This window comes from Acinonyx jubatus, chromosome B2, assembly GCF_027475565.1.
Source record: "Acinonyx jubatus isolate Ajub_Pintada_27869175 chromosome B2, VMU_Ajub_asm_v1.0, whole genome shotgun sequence".
In the NCBI taxonomy this organism is placed as follows: Eukaryota; Metazoa; Chordata; class Mammalia; order Carnivora; family Felidae; genus Acinonyx; species Acinonyx jubatus.
In genome coordinates, this window is record NC_069385.1 from 120,442,687 (window position 1) to 120,452,585 (window position 9,899).

Below are 9,899 nucleotides of genomic sequence, written 5' to 3' on the forward strand. Positions count from 1 at the left end.
TATTTGAGAGACTAGGGTAGTTGAAGAACTTATGGTGACTTCAGAGGCTATGCTGAGGGCTGTAGTTGGCACAGACATTGTAGTGGAAGGTGTGATGATCTCAGGAGCTATAGTAGAAGCTATGGTGGTGTCCACGCTTATGGAGATTTCAGAGGCAAAGGAAGAGGCCTCTGTGGACATGGTGATCTCAGAGCCTGTGGTGGACACAGACTCTGCAGTGGTGTTTGAGCTGCGGTGAAATCTATGGTGGCCCTGGGGCCTGTGATGATTTCAGAGGTTGTAGTGAAGACTGTGGTGGGCACAGATGTCATCACGGAGGGAGCAGTGCTCTCAGAGGCTGTGAAGGACAGAGATGCTGTGGTGTCAGCAGTTATTGGGGTGACTGCAGAAGGCACAGACTTCAAAATTGTCACAAGGGCTTTGGTGGAAACTGTACTGATATCAGAGGCTGTGTTGGCAGGTATTGTAGTCTCAGAGGTGGTGGTAGAGGCCATGATGGTCTCAGAGGCTGTTGTAATCTTTGAGCCTGAGTTGTAGACCATGGTAGGCACAGAGGTTATTATGGAAGACACGGTAGTCTCAGAGGCTGGGGTGCAGGCCATCATTGGCACAGACAGTGTAGTGAAGGACTTCATGGTTTCAGAAACTGTACGGGAGACTGAGGTAGTCTCAGAGCCTGTGGTGGTTTCAGAGGCTGTGGGAGAGGTCATGGTGGATACAGATGCTGTGGTGGAGGGTGTGGTGCCTCAGAGGCTGTGGTGATGGTTGTGTGGTCTCAGAAGCTGTGGTGGAGACCTTGATGGCCTGAGAGGTTGAGTTGCTCTGAGGACCTGTGGGAGGAGCCCATTGTGGACACACACTGTGGTGTCTCCTGAAGCCGTGGTTGTCTTGGTAGTGTGCCTGGCAGCTGTGATCAAGGGTATGGAGGGCTCAGAGGCTATGGTGGACCCAGGAGTTGTAGTCCTCCCTAAAATACATTAATTTTTATTCAGGAATAACCCTAATTTTTGCATTTTTTTAATATTTAATTAAGAATATTGTGCAAATTTGTCATTCTTGTTTCCTTTAAGTCAGCAGAACTACTGGTATCTATACTGCAGTTAATCTCCACCCCCCCCCCCCAATGTGGATGCTGTGGGCACGCCTGCTGAGTCACTTGTGCTTCTGTGTTGAATGAATTATTTGATCAATCACCTCTATACTCTTCTTTCTTCAAGAATTTTGCTAATCAGGGTCCTCAGTCTTTTGGTTTCTGTGGGGTTTTTGTTGCTGTTCGCCTAGGTGAATCTTAAAATCTAACAGATGTTAAGGAGGCAACACAAACAGAAACTGCATATCATTTCTCTAACACGAAGGATTGTTGGAGCTCAGATGAAGGAGAAAATGTGTTGTTTGAAAACATAGAGGTCATCTGGACAGATATCCCCAGAAGCATCCCCTCAGCTGGGTGAAAGTAAAGGGGAGGTCACACCAAAACGGTAGGACACTTGAGCTGAGACCCTCAAGTGCAAATCCCCCCTTGATTCTTGCGACCTTCAGCATACTGTTCCTGCCTGAGCAGAGCTCACAGATTGTTATGCATGAAATGAAGGCAGTCAGGTTGTAGTTTTTAAATGAGGCCAAATGCTTCATCACCTCTTAGACAGTGAAGGTCAGAACTGATGTGTTAGGCAGTTTGTATCAGTTCTCTCAGTAAAAAGACACAAGGAAATGGTAAGGGAAAATCTTTGGAATAATTTCTTTCTTTTATTTAGTTACTTTTTAGTATAAAATGCTAGACCAAGTAGTAGCAGGGGGAATGGGTTAGAGAAGAATCTGGGAGATTGATCTAAATTTCTCTCTGATAGGTGCTCTCTGTCCCAGTACTTCATTTTCATCATTCAAAAATATTCCTCAAGAAACATCTGTAAAGGAGCGCCTGGGTGGCTCAGTTGGTTGAGCATCCGGCTTTGGCTCAGGTCATGATCTTGCAGTTTGTGAGTTCAAGCCCCACGTCAGGCTCTTTGCTGACAGCTCAGAGCCTGGAGCCTGTTTCGGATTCTGTGTCTCCCTCTCTCTCTGCTTCTCCCCCACTCATGTTCTGTCTCTGTCTCTCTCTCAAAAATAAATAAACATTACAAAAATAATTAAAAAAAAAAGAAACTTCTATAAAGCATATAGGATTCCAGGCGTGGGACACAGTGTTAAAAAATAGGTATGAAGCTTATATTCAAGTAAGGGAGAAAGACGATGAATAAATACACAGATAATATATGAAACAAAATAACCTATGAATCTCTGTCTAGGACTCTTTCAGGGCCCAAAAGGAAGACGTTGTCTTGCCCTTCAGACAGACTGTGGAAATAGTCGCTCAAAAGAAAGATGAAGGGCTGGAGCATCTTATCAAAGCAGATAAATACTTGAAAACTGCTTTTTTTTTTAATGGCAACCAGATACTGATGGTAACACTTCTGAATCTGGAGACATAAAGCTTCTGAGCAAGCAGGCATGATGTTGAAGGAGATGCAGGAACTACCAACTGATGGAGAAAGCCAGCACAATATTTCTAGAAAATAACACTCCCAACAGAGCAACCTTGAAGGAACTGAAACACAGCAGGCACTGGAACTAGCTGGAAAGCTCATAGAAAATGTCAATCTGGAAAACTCTGGACAATTTTATCAACAGACAGCCCACATGTTTGAAAATGAGAAACACTTCAACAGGAATTTGAATGCTTAGGGAAAGCCTTGAGACTGCTGGCACAAGAATTGATCGGGCAGCACTCTATTCAGAAAGAAAAAATATTAATAAGGACAATAAGAATTATTCAATGGGGTATAAGAAAACAATTGCTCAAGTCTTAGTTTACCTATTCAGAAATGACTACATGGCTACAGAAAGCTATGTCAAGGAGAGTCTAGCACATAGGGTCCATGGAGGTAACAGCTGTGCTACCCTAGATCAGTTTCTGGAAGGGTATGAACAGCAAGACCAAGCTGCAGCATCAGAGGTCTGCCCCTCACCATTCACCATGTTTCAAGTACTTGGACAGAGACAACACTAAGCCAGGCCTGAGTGTGATGGTTCTGGGAGGCAGAATCAGAAATCAGAAACAAGTCACCAGCAATGGTACACAACCATATGAATGTAGTTAATGCCACTGAACTGTTCACTTAAAATTGGTTAAAATGGTAAACTTTCTGTTATGTATGTTCTACCACAGTAAAAATTTTGAGGAAAAAAGGAGGAAGAGGAGGAGGAGAATGAGAAGAATTAGACTGAAGAGGAAGAGGCGGAAGAGGAGGAAAAGGAAGAAGAAGAGGAAGAAGGAGAAGGAGAAGGAGAAGGAAGAAGAAGAAGAAGAAGAAGAAGAAGAAGAAGAAGAAGAAGGAGAAATCAGTGACACCACGGGCCAAGCCTGATGGTGTCCCTACCACAGAACTGATGAAGCGGAAGGTGCATATGCAGAAAACTCTGCTAGCATTCTGCTTTGCAAAAAAAGAAAAGGAAAACTTCTGGTATACCATTTCATGGACTTGGAGCTTGTTGAAGAGCATTCCATACCTCACTACAACTAAGAAAGATTGCCATTTTCCGTTACCAATTCCCCAAATCACCTGTTTGTGCCCATTACCTGTGAAACATTTTTTTTTCTTTCCATAAGTGCTTTCTTAAGACACAAGAAAGAGTTAACAGCCAATGTGCTGTCATGTTTTAACACAGTTGATTTTAAAATTTGTGAGCCAGATGTTAGATAAATTATTTTCTGAGAAAGTAGGATAATAGGTGTGGATATTCTCTCTTGGGCCTGTGTAATTTACTATGAGAGAATTTCTTTTTCACTTTATTTAATAATTGCTGCTAAAAATGAAGTTAACTGATAAGAAAATTAATTAGAATTTTAAAAACATGTTTTGTTTTGAAAAGGATATTTATTCCCCATGATATTGGATATATATAAATTATTAAATCTTTTCCGGGGGAAAAATTGGGATAAGAAGTTTTTGAGTCTTACAATATTATTTAGCCTAATTAAAAATTCATTCAAGATCTTTGTTAAAAATCCAGGAATAGCAATATAATATGAATGTGTTGTTTATTTTTCTAAAATTTTTTAATGTTTATTTATTTTTGAGAGAGAGACAGAGTGCAAGCAGGGAAGGAGCAGAGAGAGGGGAGACACAGAATCTGAAGCAGGCTCCAGGCCCTGAGCTGTCAGCACAGAGCCGGATGTCAGCACAGAGCTCGAACTCACGAACCATGAGATCGTGACCTGAACTGAAGTTGGACGCTTAACTGACTAAGCCACGCTGGTGCCCCTAAATATGTTGTTTAAATCTGTAGGTGCAAATACCAAGAGAAAAAGCTAAAAGTTGGAAGTTGCTGCCTCTGGACAGCAGGCATCAGGTGTGAAAAGGAGGGGTGCATCAGAGATGGCTATTTTCTGTAATGAGCCTGTAGGACTACTGGACTTCAAAAACTACATGAATTACTCTGATAAAATCTGCAAAGGAAATATATACACAGTGAGTAGGAGATGAGAAAATGAATATTGTGTTTATAGGGAATTATTTCAAGAAACTTGGCAATGACAGAGGGTAGAGCTGGGAAAGATATGGGCTTATTAAGGATGGATACTGGAAGACCAGAGTTTTCAAAGTGTGGTCACTAGACCACAGGCTTCAAGGTTGGTTAAGAGCTTGTTAAAATGCAGATCCCAGCCCCTATCCCAGATTTACCGATTCAGGAACCCTAAGGGACAGGGACCAAAACCTGCATTTTAGAAATGATCTCATATATATAGAATGAAATATTATTCAGCCATAAAAAAGAAGGAAATCCTGCCATTTGTGACAACATGGATGGACCTTGAAGACATTATGCTAAGTGAAGTAAATCAAACAAAGACAAATGCTATATGATCTCATATGTGGAAGCTAAAACAAAATAAGCTTATGGCTACAGAGAACAGATTGGTGGTCACCAGAGGCAGGGGTTAGGAGTGAGCAAAATGCATGAACGGGATCAGAAGGTACAAACTTCCAATTATAAGATAAATAAGTCCTGGGGCGCCTGGGTGGCTCAGCTGGTTGAGTGTCTGACTTCAGCCCAAGTCATGATCTCACGGTTCCTGAGTTCTAGCTCCACATTGGGCTTTGCACTGGCAGCGCAGACCCTGCTTTTGATTCTCTGTCTCCATCTCTCTCTGCCCCTCGCCCCCCAAAAATAAAGAAATGTTAAAAAAAAATTTTTAAATATAAGTCCTGGGGGTATAATGTACAGCATGGTGACTATAGTTAATAATACTGTATCACATATTTCAAAGTTGCAAAGAGCATAGATATTAAAAGTTCTCAACACACACATACACACAAATTGTAACTATATGTGGTGATGGATGTTAACTAGACTTATCGTGGTGACCATGTCACAATATATACAAATATCCAATCATCCTGTTGCACACCTGAAACTAATATAATATTGTATATTAACTATACCTCAATTATAAATAAATGGTTTTTAATAAATAAATAAGTAAACAAGTAGAATCTCTTCCAGGTGATTCTTGTGTACACTTTTCTAGAGCTTGTTTGGATGCTGATGGACGGACCCCAGAGAAAGAGAAGTAGACAGTGTGGGAGGGGGAGGAGAAGCCTACTGAGAGGCAGGAAGTGTGGGATGGGAACCAGAACCCAGGTTGGAGAGACACTCCTCCAATGTAAAGGGGGAGCAGGGAGGAAGAGAATGAATGCCAATGAGGGAAACTATGAAGACCTGATAGTGGGAAGATGAGGTGGTGCTTGCCGGTATTTTTGCATACTTAAAAGAGTTATAAGTATTTGTGTGTCATTCCTTGTGTGATATCTGCCTTTCCTGGTGGATTGTGAGATCTTTACCTAAAGGCAGGACCTGTTGCTTGCTTTATTCACTGATGTTATCTTCAGATCTAGCACGGAGGAAATGCTCCAAAAATGTTTGCTGGACGAATACATGAGCCTCATGTTTGATATGATGTGACATCCAAGTGAAGATGTTATGGGAAAAATAAGCCTGGAAATACAGGACTGGATTTCAGAGCAAAGAGAGGCTAATGATGAGTCTGCAAGTCCTCTGCAGTAATAATGGTTCAAATCGAAGGGGTTCACAGAGAGGCAAGAAGGAGAAAGAGAACAGAATGTGCAAGACAGCTGTCTCCAGGAGACAGTCATTGGGAGAGAGCAGATGGAGGATGCAAGAAATAAATATCAAAAGAAAAAGAAAAACACCACCCAAAGTCCTTTTGCTAATCCAACCCAGGCCTACTTCTGTCAACTCCACACTTACCCTGCTACTCCCTTTTTAGGCATTCCATCCTACAGTGGAAATGAAGAGTTATCTGGCATTGTTTTTAATACTTAAAAAGAGAAACTTGAAAGTCTGGAGAAGTCTAAGAGAGAAGTCAGGTGAAATGGCTAGGAACATAGGAGCCCAGACTTTACTTCTCCTCTGGCTAATTTCATCCACAGTTCCCACTGCCCTGGGGTTTCTGTGGTCCCTCTGCATGTGTCTCTATCCAGGGAGAGCTGACCAAGGATTCACATTTAGGCAGCATTTCTGGTAGGGATATTTTCATTTCCCTTGGCTTTATTCAGACTTGGAGGCTAACTCTAATAAGGAATTAAGGATGATATAGAAACTAGGATTTTCATGTTAGATACAAAACATTTATCAAGCAGCTATTACACTCCAGGATTCTAAGGGAAAAATCAAAATAAAGTTGCTATTTGTGTTCCTGCTTATAGTTGAAGGTTGGAGGGAGAGGAGAAAGGTGGATTTGCTGCAAGGTGAAGGTGAGGGCCACAATTGTGGTCAATGGGGGCTAGGGTCAGTACTGACTTTCACAGAAATAGGAGAAAAGAAGTTTATCATCTTTGCTTCCAGAAAAAGAATGAGAATATGCAAGCAGAGTGCCTCGGACAGAGACCTTTGTCTCCTGACTTTCTGTGGCTTCCATATCCTCTGTGATTGATGGATAATTCATGTACCAGGTCCCAGGATTCCAAAGAGAAGCTGCATTAGGATGCAGGAGGCAGGCGATAATTTTCCTCTCTTCATCTTGAAATAATCCACATTGGAAGTTGTTATCTAGCATGGTGGGTTCTACGGCAGAAATGGACTACATAGGATGAGTTGATGCCTGGAGTCTCACTAGGACATGAAGTTTCAGGAAGAATTAAAAGCTTACCAGGGCCAGGGTTGTGGGAGGAGGAAGATCAACTGGGATGAGTTCCGTGGTAGTAGGGAGCCAGGGACTTGAACAGCTGGATTCTTGGATTCTAACACTTGCTCCACAATATGCCCAGCTTACTTTCTTGTCTCACTTGGCCATTGCTATGGGCTTTGTAGTTGCTGCTAAGCAGGGGAAGCCATAACTTTTGGCCCTCCCTCTACAGAGAGGGGTGCTTCTGGCAATTTAGGGGGGTAGGAACAAGGAGAGAGAGAGAACAAGGGGATCAAATGTGTCAAAAGAAAAGGAGACCCACCCTTGGGGCCAGAGATCAGCAAAAACCTGTTTTCTCTGGGGATGTCTCATTTCTGGAGCAGAGGTCTTTGTAGCAGGCAGAAGGGAGAAAAATGAGGGTGACTGGGTCCCAAATCATTCGATATTCTTACTGTGCCAGCATTCACTGTCCAGGAGCAGGTGGACAGAGAGTGCTAGCACAGTCAGCTGTAAGGGGGTCTGGGTGCTGGGAGGGAGGGCAAAGTGCTTCTGCCCTGTGGGGCCAGAAGAACAAAACTCTGGAAGTCCAAGGGGCTGAAAGGGGAACCTGGACTCCAGAAGAAGGAGCTGGACCTTTTCTTGCACAAACCTCAATTATACTTTTTTCCTTAGGTGGTCCCTATAAACATCCCACCCATCTAGATCATGCTGCCAAGTTACAGGGATCCTGGCTCCACTAAGGGACAAAGTAAAGTTGTGTTGGGAGAAAAACTCTGCTCCCAGGAGCTGTGTGGGTTTGAACAAGGTTCTTCGCTGAGCCTCGGTTTTATCTTCTGTCAAACAAGCTTAGTAAGAAAGAACTCGCAGAGTTAACAGAAGATTGAAGCACGTGATGTGGTGAAAGAAAGCACAGCGAAAACTTTAGTTTTATTATGGATGGTGCGCAGATGGAAGGAAGCCGAGGCCTGTCAATCTGGCTCTCAGGGCAGGAAGCCAGGGCTAAGAACTGCACCCCAACTCCGAGGGTGGCTGGCGGTGCGGGGCGTGATCCAAGGGCGTGCTCACGGTGGCCAAGTAGAGGGGGCACCTGGGTGTGGCTGGCCTTGAGCCACCAATCCACTCAGTTACCCAGCGAGATCCAGGAGCCTCCAGCCAAGTGGAACCTAGAGCGAAGGAAGGAGGCTGCTCCGGTCCCCTGTCCCTCACCCCCAATCCTGGCCCGCCCTGCCCGGGCTCACCCCTCTGCCCTTGCACCTGTTGCCCACTTCAGCCCTAGAGGTCTTGGGCACTGATCTATCCTGGGGATGTGGGGATTAAGCTTGTGAGGAGGGAACCATTCCCTCCTTGCCACTCATTATGTAATTTCTCTAATGAGAGCCCAACCCGAGAGCTTGTCAGAGGATTTCCCCCGTAGATTTCCAGGTAAGCATTGTAGCGGGAGAGAGAAATGGGAAGGGAGACAATCAGCAGCTGTGGTGGGGCCCACAGTCCCTGCAGCACTTGTGAGATGGAGAACCTCCTATACACCCCCAAATACACACCGTTTGACCCCAGAGCTCCATTTGGGTCCTTTTGCAGGGAGGCCTCCGTGGGATTCAATGTTTGGCACTCTAGGGGCAAAGGTGCTCTTGCTTGGTTTTGTTTTAGTTTTTAAATTGGGGTCCATGCTGGAGAAATTCAATGGTTATAGGCTAGGTATAGGGGGTATCTACTTTCCTCCCAGAAAGAGTGACACTCCTGTCCTGGCAGCTGCCGCATGCTGTCACCATCTGCCCGGATGACTACAAGCCTGGTATCCTTTTCTTTTTTTCCCAGGCACTCCAGCCCTTTCCAGAAACCAGGTGTTCTGGAGAGAGGGCTCTCTCCAGGGACCCAAGTCTGGGGTTCCTGTGGCACCTTTCTGGGATCCAAGCTACAATCCTGCCTTTAGCAGAGTAGAGCTCTGATGGGAGATTCAGAGAGTTCCTGAGCCTGCAGTGTGCCCTGGCAGATAACTCAGTGGCATGAGTGTCAAGATTAAGACCACTGTCTGTGGTAGACTTCCAGATTCCTGAAAATGGGAATGCCAAAAGTAGCAGAGAGGGTTGCTATTTGATTCTCAATGAAGTTAAACTTGGAAGGCCTGTGCCTTTCTGGTCAGGGAAATTGCTGATCCTCCTTTGGTAAGAGTGAGCCAAGGCCATGTGGGTGATGGGCAGTTGGTCTGCTGGGAGTGATGTTTGGGCATGGAATGGCTTTGGAGCAGGGCTAGTATCTTAACATAAATTTGGGATGTAGTAGTTGCCCATGAATATTGGGTTTAATTCATTAGAGTCATGCTTTATTCTGTGTAGTACTGCCTTGTGAGAACTCTTAGTGAATTATGTATTTAATTTCCCTATATTTGTGTCTCAGGTAGTAACTATATCTTATATTTATAATGCTCAACAGATTTTATAATAGGTACATGGAAATACTGGCTTATTAATGAACACATTTTCTCCTGCTTTTGCACCATGCAGATGGGCCCAGCAGGAACTCAGGCTGGCTCCTATCTAAATCCAGGAGTGACTCATTTTAGGAGCAGTAGAAATTCAGCCTAATTTTCCATGACACTCTAAAGAATTCCTGTTCTCTAGCCACTGCTGCTCAAGGTCATATGTAAGGTCACAGCCAGAGTCAGGAACACTAGTCAAGGCTTCTCCCAACTGACAGTTCAATAATTATGATGTAC

General features: G+C 43.9%; 1 pseudogene; it reads left to right on the top strand.

Moving 5' to 3' along the window:
* The first annotated feature begins 540 nt into the window (after positions 1–540).
* On the top strand, positions 541–3,137 carry LOC113597139 (gamma-soluble NSF attachment protein-like; annotated as a pseudogene).
* The last annotated feature ends 6,762 nt before the right edge of the window (positions 3,138–9,899 follow it).